Consider the following 19,466-nt stretch of genomic DNA (forward strand, 5'->3'; position numbering starts at 1 on the left):
AGTATGCTAATTTGATTGTCAGAGGCTTTGAATCTCTTATGTCCTGTTACCAGCTGGTTTGGACCGTTACCAGGTGTATGAGCCCATTCACTATTCTTGAATAGAATCAGCTCAGGTGTCCTAGTTCTCAGGGTCACCTAGTGTGTGGTATGAGCTCTCACCTACTACCTTAGAGAAGTAGTGGTAATGGTTGTATGTGCCAGTTTCTAGTAGCAGCAGGAGGTCACACTCTGAGGAGGGCAGGATGCTGACAGCCTTCCCCTGGTGCCAGTGAAGTAGGAGTGTCTCTATTCTCTAGAGTACTCTGGTGGGTGGACTCTGCAGTTGTACCTTAGGCACGCAATGCTTGTATATCTAAAGATTGGTAGGCGTCACTATCCTCAGACCACTTTAGCAGGTGGCTAGGTGGTGTGGGTGGAGCCTCAGCCCTCAGTTTCCTGTTGTGGGTCAGTGAGGGCTCTGTTTAATAGGTATAGAGGTATCTGACCTCCAAAACTTGGCTTTCCACTGCTGAGCTAAAACAATTACAGTCATATCTTTGTCAGAATTGCCTTTGCATTATAAGAGCTACCTGTGTCTCTGTAGGGGTGAAAGCCAAAGACTGTTGATCTCTTATGCCTGGATGGAGCTGCTTCTGTATTGTTATTCCAGTTTAGGGGAGTCAGGGAAGGATTTTTTTCTCCTGATTGTTAATTGCTACTTTTCTCAGGTCAGGAGAATGGGTTAGAAAAAAAAAAAAAACACCCAGCAGAGCACTTCACTCTCTGGCCCATGGAATTCCAATGTTAATGAAGCTGATGGTGGTAGGGAGGAGAGGGATCAGATAGATAGGACAGAGTAGCATGGCAAGATAGACAAAGTTACTTATCTTGTTTAGCGAGGATTGTTTTATCTGAGATTCCAGAGGGGTGTGTATCCTGTGTGAGGTGGCTGGGTCCCTGCTGAGATTGCCCCAGAGGATTAGGGCTGCACCCCGTGCTTGCCCCGTCTCAGGAAGCCACGATCAGCCTCGCCGTGCTTAGTCCAAAGCCCAGCACCAAGGTCACCTGGCTGGGACACTGCAGTCCAGGGTCCGAAACCAGCCGCTGCTCCCAGTGGTTTCTCATTTCCCTGTCAGCTGTGTCAGTGTGCAGCCTGCATGCGCTGGGTGGCTCCCCGCTGAGGTTGCATCATGGGGTTAGGTCTGCGTCCTGTGCTTGTCCCAGCTCAGTAAGCTGCGATTAGCCCCACCAATCTGGCACCAAGGAACTGCAAGGGCTCAAGGCTGTGGCACGGCACGCCGGCTCTGGAAGCGGTTGCTAGTTCAGCGTGCTGCTTCTTGCTCCCCTGTCACTCAGGTCAACTCCTTAGTTCTGTGTTCGATGGTCTGGGTTCGTAGATTGTCATGTATGTAATCTATTCACTTGCTTTTTTGGGTCTTTTTTGCAAGAGGGATCAGCAGAAGCTTCTACCTAGTCAGCCATCTTGGTCCCAGCTCTGGTTTTGAATATTTCTTGAGAATTCACTCGCTAGGTTGGTATCTGGCTGGTGTGATCTTGCATCCTAGATTCAACCTGTTGTCTGATGTTTTTTGCTCTCAAACTGAAGGACTCTCTAATAATTCTTGTAGGTTTGGCTTGATTTTTTCCATATTCCCTTAATTTCTGTTCATCTGGAAATGCCCTAATTTCACCACATTTCAATGAGAGTTTTGTAGGATATATTATTCTTGGTTGGAATTTTTTTTCTTTCAAGGCTTTATATACATCATCCTGTTGCTTTCCTGTCTGCATGGGTTTGCCAAGTAATCAGAACCTAGTCTTACTATTTCCCCTCTGTATGTGGCACTTAATTTTTCTTGAGCTGCTTTCTTTCTTTGTGCTTGGTTTTAGTGAGGATGATTATGATATGCCTTGGTGATTTTCTTTTGTGATCTATTGTATATGGGGTTCGTTGAACTTCTTGAATGGTTAGCTTTTCATCGTCTTGACATTAAGGACATTTTCTGAAAGCAATTCTTCAAATATCTTCTCTGTGTTTTCTGTTTTCTCACCCCATTCTCTAACCTCTATCACTCACAAATTTTTGCTTTTGATTGTGTGGTTTTTCATTTTTCTTCATTATTTTTTCTGACTTTTCCCCAAAGTGGTACCCAAGTATTTGTTTTCAGTTTCGCTGATCCTGTCTTTCATTGTTTTGAACCTACTCCTCCGCCATTCTATGACACCATCCATTTCTGAAATCTTGTTTGTCTTTTTAACTTTTTTGTGTGTGTGATTTCTAGTTGTGGATTTATTTTTGAAATTTTGTGTCTGTATTATTTTCCTGAATTCTTCCATTGTTTTGTATGTTCCGTGAATTTGTCTTTTTCCTCATTTTTGTTCTGCTTTTTGCTTCAACTCTTTGACAGCTCTGAATATTGAAGATTTGAATTCCCAGTTACATAGTTCCAGTGCTTTTTCTTCTGCTGGAAAGTCATCAGGTGTTTTATTTTGAATGACTACTGGAACCATCCTGGCATGTTTTCTTAATATGTTTTGATATTGTTTTTTGGCTTCTGGACATTAAGTAGTTATTTTCCTCATTTATTGATTCACTTTTGTTTTGTTTCATCCTCCTTTTCTGTTTTATTCAGTTATGTCTGAGGAGATGGTCTGTGCATCCTTTGTTGCCTCATCTGTGGGTATGATATTTTTCACCTCCTTGTCCCATGGACAGGGCCAGTTGCTCAGCTATGGTGCAGCAGGGCAGGTCCAGCTGAAGGGGAGATGCTGGGATGGGTTGCTTGTGGCATGTACTGGAGCTGACAGGGTGGGCTGGGGGTCAATGTAGGACAGATTCCAGTAGTCTGTGGCTGTGATGCTCAGGGTGCAGTGTTCAGTGCACAATGTAGGTAGGCAGAAGGGAGGAGGGAGGTTTTGATGTGTGGAATTAAGATGGGAACGGGAGACATAAGAGAGGAAAGAGAAACAGGAGGGAAAAAAAGTGCTGGGGGAGTGTGTCATTTGAAACAGAGAAGTGATGAAAAACAAAAAAGGTAAAAAGAAAATAAATAATTAAAAAATAAGAAAAAAGAAATTCCCCTAGTGATCCCAGTGGTGACTGGGCAAGAGACTCTCAGGCCTTAGGGCACAGCCCATTTAGAAGATGTGGAGATGGCACATGGCACCAGGTATTTAGGAAACAGTAAAGAAGGAAAGTAGAGAAAAATGAGAGACTGAGACATGAAGAAAAACAAAATGGAAAAAAGAAATCTAGAAAAGAATAAATAAATAAAGAAGAAAGACCCCCAGCTATCCCACCAGCATAGGTTCACATACCAACCTGTGCAGTACAGCCTGGCTAGAAGGGATGGAGATGACAGTCATCACCAGGAAAAGAAGGTATGTAGAGAGAGACAAGAAAATGGAAAATGAAGAAAAACAAAAAGTTAAGAAGAAAAATTAAACAAACAAGAAACAAAAAGACCACAGGGTTCACACCAGTGTGTTGGCATGGACCAGGGAAGCCGCTCTCCAGGTGATGGGTGCTTCATAGCCTGTTAAGAAGAAGCAAAGATGGCAAAGAGAGTTTGAGAGAAAGGAGTGTGAGGAGGTGAGAGACAAAGAAGAAACCAAAGGAAGCCAAAAATAAAAGCAACACAAGCAACAGAGAAATAGCATTTAAGGAGCCAGCCGATGTGAATGGAGTGAATTCACGTGGCGTGGAGCCAGTGCTTCCTGGGCTACGGCTGCTCAGCCTGCAGGGAATTGACAAAGGCCAAGCAGGGGGAAGAAGTTGTGGGGTTTGGGAGATTTGTATTCTTGGTTAACAGGGGCTCTGTTTCCTGCTGGCAACTCTGGGAAGCTGGTTTCCTGTATTTCCTGTCCACAGATCTCAGACAGGAGTCCAAGATGGCAACTATGTGCTGTATTAACTGATAGGGGATCTCTGCTTGTATCTCTGCTTGCTGCCTGTTCTCTGTCAGGTTCTTATTCCGTTCAGTGCTTGGTTGAGTTCTTTATGTCTTCGTTTGACACTTACAGTTCCAAGACTGATGTTTGTCTCTGTTTCGCTTAATTTTTTCTGTCTGTAGTGCCATGTTAGCTCTACCTGTAAACCTCAGGGAAGTTTTTTGCCAGCAAATCTTCAACGGTTCTCTCTGTATTTTCCGTTATTCCTCATATTCTAGTACTACAGTCACATGTAAATTTTTCCTCTTGATAGTGTCATAATTCTTAGTGTTTCTTCATTTTCTTAAGTTATCTCATATTTCCTCAAATAAATTGGTGTCTTGGGTTTTATCCTCAATCGCACTGATTCTGACTTTCATTGCCCCCGTTCTGCTCCTATGACCTTCTGTTGAGTTGTCTAATTCTGAAATTTTATTGTTAATTGTTTGGATTTATATTTGCTGTCTCCCTAAGGTTTTTAGTAGCCTGTTAAATTTGTTCTGTTTTTGTACTGTTTTCCTCTTTTGCTTTGTCTGTGTGCTCCTTGGCTTGGTCAGTGTTTTTCTTACTTTCTTCCTGATCTCTTGAAGAGCTCTGTGTATTAATCTTTTGAATTGTAACTCTGGTAATTCCAAGAACTTCTCTTCCTTCAAAGGTTTCCTGGTTGTTTGTTTTGGTTGCTTTCTGGAGCTATTTTGACCTGCTTCATTCTGTGATTTGATATTGACTGTTGTCTCTGAGCCATCAATAAGTTATTATATTTATTTATTGTATGCTTGCTTACTGTGTCCTAGCTTTTCGTTTTGATATGCCCAGGAGGGCTCGGTGTATGGGCTAGTTTGTTTATTGGTGCCTTTCAAGCTTTCACATCTTGTCACCGGGTGGTTAGAGCTACTACTAAGTATAAGAGCCTAGGAATCTCTGTACTTTATTTGTGTGGATGCTGCTTAGGTGTCCAGGTCATCAATCGCCGAGTATGTGGTGCAGGCTCACCTATAGTCCTAGATGGGCAGGGCAATGCAGGGGTGATGGAAGCAGGCAAAGGTATCTGACTGCAGTAGGGGAGTATGTGTCGCAAAATGCAGGGGTCTGACAGGTGCCCTCAGTTCCTGGGTGATAGGTGTGTCCCTTTCCCCTAGAGCACAGAGATTTGTGGGTTTTGCAGCTGGACTTTGGGCACCCAGTGCTGTTGGCCGTAAGGGCTGGGAGGCACCCTGTATTCTCAGGCCTGTCGTGGATGGCTGGGTGGAATGAGTGAAATCTCTAGTCATCAGTACCCTGATGTGGGTGGGAGAGGTCCCTGCTAATGGGCAGGGTGATGTCAAATGTCATGAATCTGCAGCTCCCCCTTGGCTGCTGCATCTGAATATAGGACTTCAGGTGTGTACCCTGTTGTTCTAATGAGGCCCTACACTGTTGAATTGGCCCATACAGGTCTAGACAGGGTGAAGGGCATTTGAAGTCTATGGGCCCCTTATGCCAATACCTAGACAACGGAGCAGTGCCTGTCCTAAGTTCCCAGTTTTGGGAGTGTGGTGATTTTTTAAAGCCACAAGACTGGTTTTTGCGTGGATAGTTCTAAATCTCTGGCTTGGAGAGCTTGGCATTAGTGATGACCTGTGATGTTGAATCAGCCCACACAGTTCTAGGCAGGGCTGAAGGATGGTAACTCTTGTAGACCCCTTATGCAAGTGCCTCGGCAATGGGGCAGTGCCTGCACTGAGTTCCTGTCTTAAGGCTCGGTGAACTATTTTTGCTAAAGCCACCAGATTGATTTGAGTGCCATAGCTCTTAGTTCTGGCTTTGGAGGTGTGGCAGTTGTTGAATACTGCCAGACTGGTGTGGTAAGGGGGTTGGGTGAGGGGAATGTGGCACTTCTCTGCTGCAAAAGTCCCAGAAGGGAGGCGTTATTTTGATCCCGTGTGTAGGTTAGAGCTTGCACTTAACTTTCTCAGATCCAGCGCTGCTTTCTGGTGGCTCCAGAAGCTTATACAGGTTTTCTACCACCTGGTCTCTGCTGACATGGTGAAACCCATCTTTAGTGCTCCTTCTTGCCTCATCCAGTGTATGTCAGCTGACCCAGCCTACATGATGCCAGCTACCTCAAGAGTGGCACTTCTTTGCTGCTTCTGAACTGTCTCTCCCTTCTCCCTTCTGCTCAATCCAACTTCACAATTTAGTCTTTGATGCTCAGGCCTCTTAGATTGTCATATATAATTGATTCACTTGGTTTTTTTTGGTCATTGTTGTAAAAGAAATGACAAGAAGCATCTGAGTATTCAGCCATCTTGGCCCCACTTCCTAAAGTCAATCTCCTAATTCTTTTTTATTTCTGTAGGACAAATATAAATGTTTCCACTTGCATTTCTGATATTAATTATTCACATCTTCCCTCTATTTCTTTGTCAGTTTAGCTAAATGTTGATATTGCTGTTCTTTTTAAAGAACCAATTTCTGATTTCACTGAATCTCTCTTGGTTTTCTACTCCCTATTTCATTTATCTCTGCTGTGGTTTTTGTTATTTTCTTCCTTCTGTTAACTTTGAGTTTTGTTGCTCTTCATTTTTCAGTTCCTCAAGTTGTAAAGTTCTTGATTTCAGAGTTGTTTTTTTTTTTTTAAGGAGAACATTGACTGCCATGTTTACTTCTGTAAATTTCCCTCTGAACACTGCCCTGTGTGCATCCCACAACTTTTGGTCTGTGTGCTTCTGTTTTCCTTCATTGGTATTTTCTCATTTCTCTTTTGATATTTTCTTTGACCCATTTGTTTTCTAATAGAGTGTTGTTTAATTTTCACATATTAAATATTCTATATCTTTCCAGTTTTCCTTCTGTTACTGATTTCTACTTTCACTGTCACAGGATTAGGCAGTGTTTCGTCCTGTCGTACATAGGATTGCTAAGGGTCGGAGCTGACTCGGTGGCACCTAACAGTTTCATTCTATTGTAGTCAAAGAAGATACTTTGTGTGATTTCAGCCTTTTAAAAATTATTGAAATTTGTTTTATAACCTCTCATGTAGAATGATTCATATGCTTTGGGGAAGAATATATGTTGTTTTGTCACTGGGTGAAGTGTTCTATATGTCTGTTTCATCTAATTGGTTTATAATATTGCAGAAGTCCCTATGCCCCTAATAATCTTTCTAGATGTTCTGTTCATTATTAAAAGTGGTACATTGAGGTCTCCAACTGTTATTTTACAAATATCGATTTCTCCCCTCGGTTCTGTCAGTGTTCATTGTATATATTTTGTGGTATTTTGTCTGATGTTAGTACAGTTATCTGAACTCTCTTTTGGTTAATACATGTATGGAATGTTTTTTTCTTCTTTCACCTATAACCGTGTCCTTGGGTCTGTGCCTGGTGTCTTATAGACAGCATATAGATGGATAATGTTTTTTATTCATTCTCCAATCCTGCTTTTTGACTGGATAAATTATTTAATCTACATTTATTTACTGATAAGAACCACCACTTGTCTGTTAGTTTGCAATGGTATGGTGTTTTGTGTGTTGCAGTGATCCTGGGAGCTATGCCACTGGTATTACAAATACCAGCAGGGTAGTCATGGTGGTCAGGTTTTAGTGGAGTTTCCAGGCTGAGAATAAGAGAAAAGATCTAGTGAGCTACTTTTTAAAATTAGCTGTTGATACCTATGGATCACAATACAACATTGTCCAATGTAATGCAGGAAGATGAGCCCCCTATGTTGGAAAGTACTTAGAATACACAATGACCATAATAATGGGCCCAAGCCTACCAATAATTGCGAAGATGGTGTGGGATGAGGCAATGTTTTATTCTGTTGTACGTGGGTCAGGAAAAGTTGGAGCTAACTCAACAGCAACTGAGAAAAACCTTGATAAGGAAGTACTTAATCAAATCAAAAACCAAACCTGTTTCTGTCGAGTTGATTTCAACTCATAGAAACCCTATAGGACAAAGCAGAACTGCCCCAAAGGTTTTCAAGGAGCAGCTGGTAGATTTGAACTGCCTACGTTTTGGTTAGCAGCCGAGTTATTAACCACTGTACCACCAGGGCTCAAAGAAATACTTCTGCCATTTTGCTATTTGTTCTTTTGGTGTCTTATACCTTTTTTGTCCCCCTTTTCTTCCAATATTGCCTTCTTTTGTGTTTATTTTTTGTAGACAGGCTTTTTGATTCTCTTCTCCTTTCTTTTTTTATGTTTCTTAAATACTGTCTTAGTTGTCACCATAGGGATTATATTTAATGTCCTAAATTTATAACAACTTAGTTTATATTGATGCCAAGTTAACTTTAATAATATAGGAAACTCTATTCCTATACTACTCTGCTCCTTTTGTGTTGTTATCATAAAGAATATTTTTCTACACCATGTATCTAGTAACATAAATATATACTTATTTTACATGCGTTTTTATTGTTATAAGCCATGTAAGACTTAACAACTAGACTTACTGAACTGTGTGCATAAACATATGCCAATTGTTTCAGAATTATAGGCAGCAATAACTAATGAGATGAAGACTACTATCTGATATGACTGTGTCGTATTCACAAGACACTTCATGCGACATTGACAAGTGAACGCTGTTATTACTTATAGAAGATAAAATGTGAACAATAAGAACAGATTACTTACAGAAAGAAAACAGTTAACTACAGGAATAAATTTGAGGCCCCCTCCACCCCTGTGAGTGCCCGACTTGCCATTGCAGGGGAGGAACTCACTTATGTAAAAAAGGAGACCCACTCACCTTTTCCAAATTAGCCATGTCCATTTCTGTCACTGGGCAGGCATACCATGGGCCAGGTGTCAGCAGATGTCACTTTAAGCAGTTATATTATCAGGTTAGGTCGGTTGTGGTATGACTATGTTTGTTCTCTCCGTCTCTGTCTTTTTCCACAGCTTTTCCTGTATGGATCTGTCCCCTTGAACTTGCTGTTCTCAACCAGCAGCTTTGGGGCAACCTTGAACTAGTAGTAGCCTTAGGCTGGCATTACAACAGCTCTCAAGGCAAAACTATTTTATGTTCAACCCTGGAACCATGTATGGCCCAGCCTTTGCTCTGCTGGTGACCTGTTGCTTGGAGCAGAGGTGTCCAGCTCCATTGGTGACCTCATGCCTCGAGGCACCCAGCTATGAACGGTGGGCCAACTGCCCACCACTGCTGTTTGCCAATCTCATAGCTCCTGTGTTGTTTCTCTGCCATCCAGCTCTCTAGTACTTTCCATTGTTTCTCTTCATCTTCAGTGTTATCAGCTAACTACTAAGTGTTATCAGGTTAGTATTATAGCCCTCAACCTGTATTACAGATCTTCCAGGAAGTTCTTAGTGTAAGGCCCTGTGTCCAATGTACACACTCCCCTCCTGGCTCTTGTTCATCTTATTGTCATTGTTAGGTGCCGTCGAGTCAGTTCCGACTCATAGTGACTCTATGTACAACAGAACGAAACACTGCCTGGCCCTGTGCCATCCTCACAATCACTGTTATGCTCGAATCCATTGTTGCAGCCACTGTGTCAATCCATCTTGTTGAGGGCTTTCCTCTTTTCTGCTGACCCCGTGCTTTACCAAGCATGATGTCCTTCTTCAGGGACTGATCCCTTCTGACAACATGTGCAAAGTATGTAAGACACAGTTTCTCCATCCTTGCTTCTAAGGAGCATGCTGGTTGTACTTCTTCTAAGACAGATTTGTTCATTCTTTTTGCAGTCCATGATATATTCAATATTCTTCGCCAACACCACAATTCTGTCATCCTCATTCATTGTCCAGCTTTCACATGCAAATGATGTGATTGAAAATACCATGGCATGGGTCAGGCATGCCTTAGTCTTCAAGGTAATAGCTTTGACTTTCAACACTTTAAAGGGGTCCTATGCAGCAGATTTGCCCGATGCAATGCGTCTTTTGATTTCTTGACTGCTGCTTCCATGGCTGTTGATTGTGAATGCCTTTCACCCTTGCCTAGACCTGGGTGGACTCATTTTGACAGCATAGGCCTTCATTAGCATAGTACAGTGGGGTACATATCTGAAGCCTGTTCTCAACTGGAACAGCTAAGAGGGAGTGGCAGATTTGTGGCATTTGATTCTGCCCTACCTATTAAGCTGGGTCCTTACTTTCCAACATCAGGGGTCTGAGGACTGGTGGGTCTACCCCCTCCACCTTGACCCCAAAGAAAGGGGTCCAGGAATAACTGTTGCCTCCAAGTCCTGACAGCCAATATTATTGGGTGCCCAAAGTCTGGCTGCAAAACCCACCCACCTATGTGCCCTTAGGGACAGGGACACACCTTCTACCTTCAACAAGCAACCAAACCAATGAACCAAAAAACTTCCTGGAGGAGGAGAAGGTCTTGGAATTTCTTGAGGCAGAATTAAAAAGATTAATATACAGAACTCTTCAAGAAATCAGGCAAAACACAGACCAAGCCAAGGGACACACCGACAAAGCAACAGAGGAACTTAAGAAGGTTATGCAAAAGCATAATGGCAAATTTAATGGGCTACAAGAACCCAGACAGAGACAGCAAATAGAAGTTCAAAAAGTTAGCAATTGGATTTCAGAATTAGACAACTCAATAGAAAGTCGTTGGAGCAGAATTGAAGCAATGGAAGTCAGAATTAGTAAGATTGAAGATAAAGCACTTGACATCAATTTAATTGAGGAAAAATCAGGTACAGAACACTCCACCCAACAGCAGCCAAGTATATTTTGCTTTCCAGTGCACATGGAATGTTCTCAGGAATAGACCACCTATTAGCCCACAAAGCAAGACTTAATGGAATCCAAAACATCAAAATATTATGAAGCATTTTTCTGACCATAAAGCCATAAAAGTAGAAATCATAACAGAAAAAGCAAGGAAAAAAAGTCAAATACATGGAAACTGAGCAATACCTTGCTCAAAAATGACTGTGTTATAGAGGAAATCAAGGACTGAATAAAGAAGTTAACAGAATCAAATGAGGTTGAAAATGCATCCTGCCAGATCTTTTGCAAAAGCAGTGCTCAGAGATCAATTATCGTACATGAAGGAAAGGACAACACACATACAGGGGAAGTCAGCACAAGTGGACTAAACCTAAAGCTAAGAAGCTGAACACAACCATATACTTCGAGGGGAAAAGTAGCAGGGGCTGGGGTGTGAGGAACGTGGTTTTGGGGGACATCTAGGTCAATTGGTGTAACAAACTTTATTCAGAAAACGTTCTGCCTCCCACTTTGGTGAGTGGCATCTGGGGCCTTAAAAGCTTTCATGTGGCTATCTAAGATGCGTCAATGGGTCCTAACCTATCTGGAGCAAAGGAAAATGAAGAACACCAAATACACAAGGCAAGTATTAGCCTGAGACAAAAGGGCCACATAATCCTGAAACTCTATCAGCCCGAGACCAGAAGAACTAGGTGATGCCTGGCTACCACTAATGACCGCCCTGACAGGGAAAACAACAGACAGTCCCTGCTGTGGCAGGAGAAAAGTGTGGTGCAGAACTCAAATTCATGTAAAAAGACCAGACCTAATGGTCTGACTAAGACTAGAAGAACCTAAGAAGACATGGCCCCTGTACTCTCTGTTAACCTGGAACTAAAACCATTCTGGAAGCTAACTCTTCAGGCAAAGGTTAGAGTGGACTATAAGGCATAAAATGATACTCATGAGGAGTGTGCTTCTCAACTGGACTAAGCTAAAAGCTAACAAGTTTCTTGAATACAACCAAATACTTCAAAGGCCAGAGTAGCAGGAATGGGGTCTGGGAACCATGGTTTCAGGGGCATCTAGGTCAGTTGGCATAACAAAATGTATTAAGAAAACGTTCTGCATCCCACTTTGGTGAGTGGCATCTGGGGTATTAAACGCTAGCAAGCGCCCATCTAAGATGCATAAATTGGTCTCAACCCACCTGGAGCAAAGGAGGGATGAAGAACACCAAGGTAATTATGAGCCCAAGAGAACCCAAGAGACAAAAAGGGCCACTTAAATCAGTGAGTACATTAGCTTGAGACCAGAAGAACTAGGTGGTGCCTGGCTACAACCAGTGACTGCCCTTACAGGGAACACAACAGAGAAGCCCTAAAGGAGCAGAAGAACAGTGGGATGAAGATCTCAAATTCTCGTAAAAAGACCAGACTTAATGGTCTGAGTAGAGACTAGAGGGACCCCAGAGGTTATGGTCCTGGGATCCTCTGTTAGCCCAAGACTGGAACCATTCCTGATGCCAGCTCTTCAAACAGGGATTGAACTGGACTATACAAAAGAAAATGATACTGGTGCAGAGTGAGCTTCTTTGCTTAAGTAGATACATAAGACTTTGTGGGCTGCTCCTGCCTGGAGGCAAAATGAGAAGGCAGAGGGGAATGGTTGAATGGTCCTGGGGAATACAGGGTGGAGAGGAGGAGTGTGCTGTCTCATTAGGGGGAGAGCACCTACGAGTGCATAGCAAGGTTGTATAACTTTTTGTAGCAGAAACTAGCTTGATTTGTAAACTTTCATTTAGGGCAAAAAAAAAAAAAAAAAAACCCAGCAAACGAAAACAAAAATAAACTGTGTGATTTTTAGTTCAAGTAGACACAGGAGACTAAATTGGCAGCACCTTCCCGGAGGCAGGATGAGAAGGCAGAAAGGGATAGAGCTGGTGGAATGGACATGGGATACATGGGGTGGGAAGGGGGAGTATGCTCTCACGTTATAGGGATTGCAACTAGGGTCACATAAAAAATATATATTTTTTTTGTATGAGGAATTAACTTGAGCTATAATCTTTCACCTAAAAGAAAAAGAAAAAAAAAAGGCATAAATATGGCTCTTTTCTAGTGGTTGGCCAGGCAACTCTCTTCCAAATTTCTCAGCATAGGTAAGTATTTCTAGAGCTGCGTCTTTTTGTTGAAACATCTCAATTGGCATTCTGTCAAGTCCTGGTACCTTGTTTTTCCCCAGTGCCTTCAGTGCAGCTTGGACTTCTTTAGCACTCAATACTTGTTAGTTATTACTCACTCACCTTCAGTAGTTAACATATAGTCATTATTGCTACGTGCATTACCTGCATTAGTCTGGGTCTGTTGAGGATAGAGATACAAAACAGGGATAAGCTGCTGGTAGCAGTGTACTTTTGGAGGCAGACTACTGAGAGCCTGAGCCAGGAAGCAAAACTGTCTCCTCTTGCCATGTCTATGAAATATCCCACACCACCAAAGCTTAGTATCGCTCCACTGACAAAGGAAAAGCCATGTTCACATTTAACAGACACACACTGCATCCCTAGCTTGTGTTGCAGAAAATTAAACTTTCATTTCACTGTATAGGGTCCCTGGGTGGTGGAAACAGTTAAGTTCTCAATTTCTAGCCAAAGGATTGGTAGTTTGAAACTTCCAGATTTGCCTCAGAAGACAGACTTGAGACCTGCTTCCAATAGTCACAGCCTTGAAAACCCAGTGCAGCAGCTCTACTTTGCACACATGGGGTCACCATGAGTGGGAACTGACTCAACAGAAACTTACAACAACAAATACTATTATCATACCTAAAAAATGATAATTCTCAAAATGAAATAGTCAGTGTCCAGATTTTCCCAGTTATCGTAATTGTTTTTCTTGTTTACGACGTGAATTAGAATCAAAATGAGGCTTACACGTTGCACATGTTTGACACGTCTACTAAATCTCTTAATCAGTAGATTTCCATTTCATTTTTATTTCTTCTTACTCATTTTGATTAAGCCTGGTAACTGTAGGATTTCTCAAGACAAGTGGATATTATTGTTTGCATCTCCTTGTCATGTTCTTTTGATTCTGTATTTTCTGTAAAATTGTTTAGTCTTTTATTAAATCTGACTACAAAATTGTAATGTTCAAGTTTATTGTTGTTTTACAAGAATACTTTAGCAGCACTGTTTTTTTTTTTTTTTTTTAATACAATGCATCTAAGGTCTAAATATATTTCAACTTAATTGTTATTTTCTGTTTTATATCGTTCCCTAGGTAACATTTTCATTCTTTATTGTAATGGCATCTCACAGGTGTGGAACCCCTTTGAAGTAAGCAATTTGGCCTTTGGTCCTGGTTGCTGAGACCAGACCACACCAGATGCTAATGAGTAGTAACTGGCTGGATCAAGAGGGACCACCTGGGTGCCCAATGCTGCCTAAGCCTCAGGGCCTCTTGATGAGGCCAATAAAGTTTTGGAAGGCAGAGGCTTATTGTAGCTTCCTGGGCAGTGACAGCAAACATATGCTCTTGGGAGGTAAGTGTGTTCCCTGGGGACATGGAAACTCTGTTCCAAGATTCTTTCTTCTTGGACCTCACCCTATATGTTTGTATCTGTTATTATATATTTGAGATAGTCTTTTCTCTGGAGTTTGTGAGTCCTTCCAGTGCTTTATCAGACCGAAGAAACCAGTACCCACTGACCTACTCACAGTTGAAAGCGGATGAGAGAGAGAAGAGCTGTGTAGGGCAGCTGGAGTCTGAAGTGACCATAGAAGAGAAACAGATTTCTATAGGATGCAGCGTGTGTGTGGAGTGGGATTTCTTAAGTACCATATGTTTGACATCTGAGGTGTGTGATCTAAGCCTCCCTGGACTGGTGTGATACAGCATCTTACATGTTAATTTGATACATTCTTCTTGTTTTATAGCTACAACAAGTAAGTTTCAGTGAACCAGAAATAATTATGTGTCAGACTAATGCACTAAAATGCAGAGTAGTCCTTTAGTCCTAAAACCAACCAAACAATTCAGCTTAAAGTGACACCTGAAAGGCAGAACTGTGGAAGCCTGATGAACTTCAAGTTTTAGAGAGATTCTTTGAAGCAAGAGTATGCATTGAATAGTAAATAGTTTCAGCATATCTTACTAATTGTTAGGTATAAAATAAAAACCTAATCCTTCAAACTCCTTTAGTAGAATTTAACTTTAAACGTTTATGTGACTTTACAAGTTTTTTTTTTTTTTTTTCTTCTTAAACAGTTCCCTGACCAGGCAGCCGAAATGAGATGAAAGTTTAGTTTTGCCTTACAATCCTTCCCAGTGCACCACCAATTGTACCTCCTGGGACATCTGCTGTGGTACTGAAATCCAAAATCTTTTTTTTTTTTTTTTTTGAGTACTACCTAGCATTTGTGTGCACGCAGAACTTCTGAGTAAAAGGCAATGTGAAGAAAAAAGAGCAACTCTTGGATTACTGTATATTATCTATTGCTGCCAAATTTGGGACTCAGATTTCTTAAAAGCAGTTTGTTGTGATTAGATAATGGTGTGATATGTTGCATTTTAACCATAATACTAATTCTTCTGTTTGTAATGATTCCTAATCACTTTAGGTCTCTATATTTGATTGTTTAAAATTCTCTTGCTTGATGTCACTTTGAGGACTAAGGTGAACCTGATCCAGGCCATGGTATTTCCATTCACCTCATATGCACATGAAAGCAGGACAATGAATAAGGAGGACCAGAGAAGAATTGATGCATCTGAATTATGGTGTTGGCAAAGAATATTGTTTCATAGCATGGACTGCCAGATGAACAAACAAATCTTACTTGGAAGAAGTAAAGCCAGAATGCTCCTTATATATGGATGATAAGACCATGTCTTATGTACTTTGGACATATTATCAGAATGGGACCAGTCCCTGAGGAACAATATCATACTTGGTAAAGTGCAGGAAAACCCGCAACGAGATGGATTGACACAGTGAATGCAACAGTGGACTTAAGCATTATGGTTGTGAGGATGGCACAGGACCAGGCAGTGTTTCATTCTGTTGTACATAGTGTTGCTATGAGTCAGAACTGACTCCATAGCACCTAACAACAACAACAGTTACCTAATTTATCTTCTGTTTTTTGTGCATTTTTAGTTTTGTTTGATAGGCTAGTTATGCCCAAAATTAAGCCCCTGGTCTCAGCCCTCTGTTATCTTCCAGGAGGTGTTTGTCTTTAGCTTTAACATTTAGGGCTTTGATCCATTTTGAGTTAGTTTTTATACATGGTGTAAGGTATAGATCCTGATTCATTTTCTGCATATGGATATCCATCAATTGGTCATATGCAAGTTCGAGTTGAAGCTGAAGAAAATCACAGCAAGTCCACAATAGCCAAAATATGACCTTGAGTATATCCCACCCGAATTTAGAGACCATCTTAAGAATAGATTTGACGCATTGAATACTAGTGACTGAAGACCAGACAGGTTGTGGAATGACATCAAGGACATCATGCATGAAGAAAGCAACAGGTCATTGAAAAGACAGGAAAGAAAGAAAAGACCAAGATGGATGTCAGAGGAGACTCTGAAACTTGCTCACCAATACCCAGCAGCTAAAGCAAAAGGAAGAAATGATGAAGTAAAAGAACTGAACAGAAGATTTCAAAGGGCAGCTCAAGAAGACAAAGTATTAAAACAACACCTGCAAAGAGCTGAAGATAGAAAACCAAAAGGGAAGAACATCCTCGGTGTTTCTCAAGCTGAAAGAATCGAAGAAAAAATTTAAGCCTTGAGTTGCAATAGTGAAGGATTCTATGGGAAAAATATTAAATGACGCAGGAAGCATGAAAAGAAGATGGAGGGAATACACAGAGTCATTATACTAAAAAGATTTAGTTGATGTTCAACCATTTCAAGAGGTAGCATATGATCAGGAACAGATGTTCTGAATAAGTCCAAGCTGCTCTGAAGGCACTGGCAAAAAACAGCCTCCAAGAATTGATGGAATATCAATTGAGATTTTTCAACAAACTGATGTAGCCCTGGAGGTGCTCATTCATCTATGCCAAGAAATGTGAAGACGACTTCCTGGCCAACTGACTGGAAGAGATCCATATTTATGCCTATTCCCAAGGAAGGTGATCCAACAGACTGTGGAAATTACAGAACAATATCACTAATATCACACACAAGCAAAATTTTGCTGGTGATTCCTCAAAAATGGCTACAGCAGTATATCAACAGGGAACTGCCATAAATTCAGGCTGGTTTCAGAAGAGGACGTGGAACCAAGGATATCATTGCTGATGTCAGATGGATCCTGGCTGAAAGCAGAGAATACCAGAAGGATGTTTACCTGTGTTTTATTGACTATGCAAAGGCATTCGACTCTGTGGATCATAACAAATTATGAACAACACTGCAAAGAGTGGAAATTTCAGAACACTTAATTGTGTTTATAAGGAAACTTTACATAGATGAAGAGGCAGCTGTTCAGACAGAACAAGGTGACTGATTGGTTTAAAGTCAGGAAAGGTGTGCGTTAGGGTTATATCCTTTCACCATACCCATTCAATCTGTATGCCAAGCACATAATCCAAGAAGCTGCGCTATACGAAGAAGAACAGGGCATCAGGTTTGGAGGAGGATTCATTAACAACCTGCATTATGTAGCTGACACAACCTTGCTTGCTGAAAGTGAAAAGGACTTGAAGCACTTACTAATGAAGATCAAAGACCACAGCCTTCACTATGGATTGCACCTCAATGTAAAGAAAACAAAAATCCTCACAACTGGACCAATGAGCAACAACATGATAAATGGTGAAAAGATTGAAGTTGTCAAGGATTTCATTGTACTTGAATCCACAATCAATACCCATAGAAGCAGCAGCCAAGAAATCAAATGACACATTCGATTGGGTAAATCTACTGCAGAGGATCTCTTTAAAGTGTTGAAAAGCAAAGATGTCACCTTGAAGGCTAAGGTGCGCCTATTTTCAATCACATCATATGCACATGAAACCTGAACAATGAATAACGACAACAGAAGAATCGATGACTTTGAATTGTAGTGTTGGCGAAGAATATTGAATATACCATGGACTGAAAAAAAGAATGAACAGATCTGTCTTGGAAAAAATGCAACCAGAATGCTCCTTAGAAGCAAGGGTGGCGAGCCTGCGTCTTACATACTTGGGACATGTTGTCAGGAGGGATCAGTCCCTGCAGACAGACATCATGCTTAGCAAAGTACAGCATCAACAGAAAAGAGGAAGACACTCAACCAGATGGATTGACACAGTGGCTGCAACAATGAGCTCAAGTGTGACAACTGTAAGGATGGCAGAGGACCAGGCAGTACATAGGGTCTGTATTAACTGGAACTGACTCTAAGGCACCTAACAACAGCAACATATGGATATCCAGTTTTGCCAGCACCATTTGTTACAGAGACTGTTTCTTCCCCTAATGAATGGATTTTAACCCTTTGTCAAAGATGAGCTGCCTGGAGATGAATGGGTTTACTTCTGGGTCCTCAGTTCTACTCCACTGGTATATGTGTTGATTATTGAACTAGTATCTCTCCATTCTGATTACCATAGTAAGTTTTGAGGTAAGGAACTTCAATGTTGCTTTAGATTTTCACGGCCTCCTTCATTTGCATATAAAGTTGGAGATTACGTTTTCTGTTTCATTACTGAATGTTGTTGGTATTTGGACTGGGATTGTATTATATCTATAGATTACTTGTGGTAGTATCGACATTTTCACAAAGTTAAGTCTTCAATTCATGAGCATGGAATGTTTTTCTATGTACGTAGGTCTCTTTCAGTTTCTTGCAGTGGTGTTTTATAGTTTTCCTTGTATAAATCTTTTACGTCCCTGGTTACGTTTTTCCTAGGTATTTTATCCTTTTGGAGGGTATTCTAAAGGGTTTTGTTTTCTTGATTTCATTTTCAGAGTTCTCCTTGTTAATATAGAGGAACGCAACTGATTTTTATGTGTTGATCTTTTACTCTCCCACTTTGCTGAATGTTCCAGTATCTTTCTTGTAGAATCTCTGGGATTTTCTATGTATAGGATCATGTCATCTGCAAATAAGGATGGTTATTTCTTCCTTTACGATTTGGATACTTTTTATTTCCCTTTCTTGCCTTATTGCCGTAGCGAGAACTTCCAGCACAATATTGAATAGAAGTGATGAAGGCTATCCTTCAGTTTTTCCCATTCTCAAGAGAAATGCTCTCAATCTTTCTCCATTAAGAATAATATTAAGGTTAAGTGGGAGTATGGAGTAAGGTGTATATAAGCTTATATGTGACAGACTGAATTGATTTGTAAATGTTCACTTAAAGCTCAATAAAAATTATTAAAAAAAAAAAGAATAATGTTAACTGTTGATTTTGCATATATGCCCTAATTATGTTGATGAACTTCCCTTTATTCCTATTTTGCTGAGGGCTTTCATTAGGAAAGGGTGTTGGATTTTATCAAATGCTTTCTCTGTGTCAATTGAAATGATCACATGATTCTTATTCTTTGTTTTATTTGCTGTATTACATTGATTGATTTTCTGGTGTTGGACCATCCTTGCATCCCTTGTATTAATCCCATATGTATTTGTGATGTGTTATTATTTTTTATATGCTGCTGAAGTTTTTATAAGCTGCTGAAATTTTCTTTTATAGTGGTGTCTTTGTCTTTGTTTTGGTATCAGGATTATGCTGGCTCCATAAACTGGATTAAGGATTATTCCCTCTTTTTTATGTTCTAAAATGTTTAAGTAGGATTGGCGTCAACTCTTCTTTGAATGTTTGGTAGAATTCTCCAGTGAAGCTGTCTGGGCTGGGACTTATT

The 19,466-nt window shown here is 40.8% G+C and overlaps 1 pseudogene; it reads right to left on the reverse strand.

The window, feature by feature from the left end:
* Positions 1 to 3,455: 3,455 nt before the first annotated feature.
* Positions 3,456 to 19,466, reverse strand: part of LOC126069853 (synapse-associated protein 1-like) — a 56,266-nt pseudogene continuing 40,255 nt past the window's right edge.

The sequence above is a fragment of the Elephas maximus genome, chromosome Y (assembly GCF_024166365.1).
Source record: "Elephas maximus indicus isolate mEleMax1 chromosome Y, mEleMax1 primary haplotype, whole genome shotgun sequence".
NCBI classification, from domain to species: Eukaryota; Metazoa; Chordata; class Mammalia; order Proboscidea; family Elephantidae; genus Elephas; species Elephas maximus.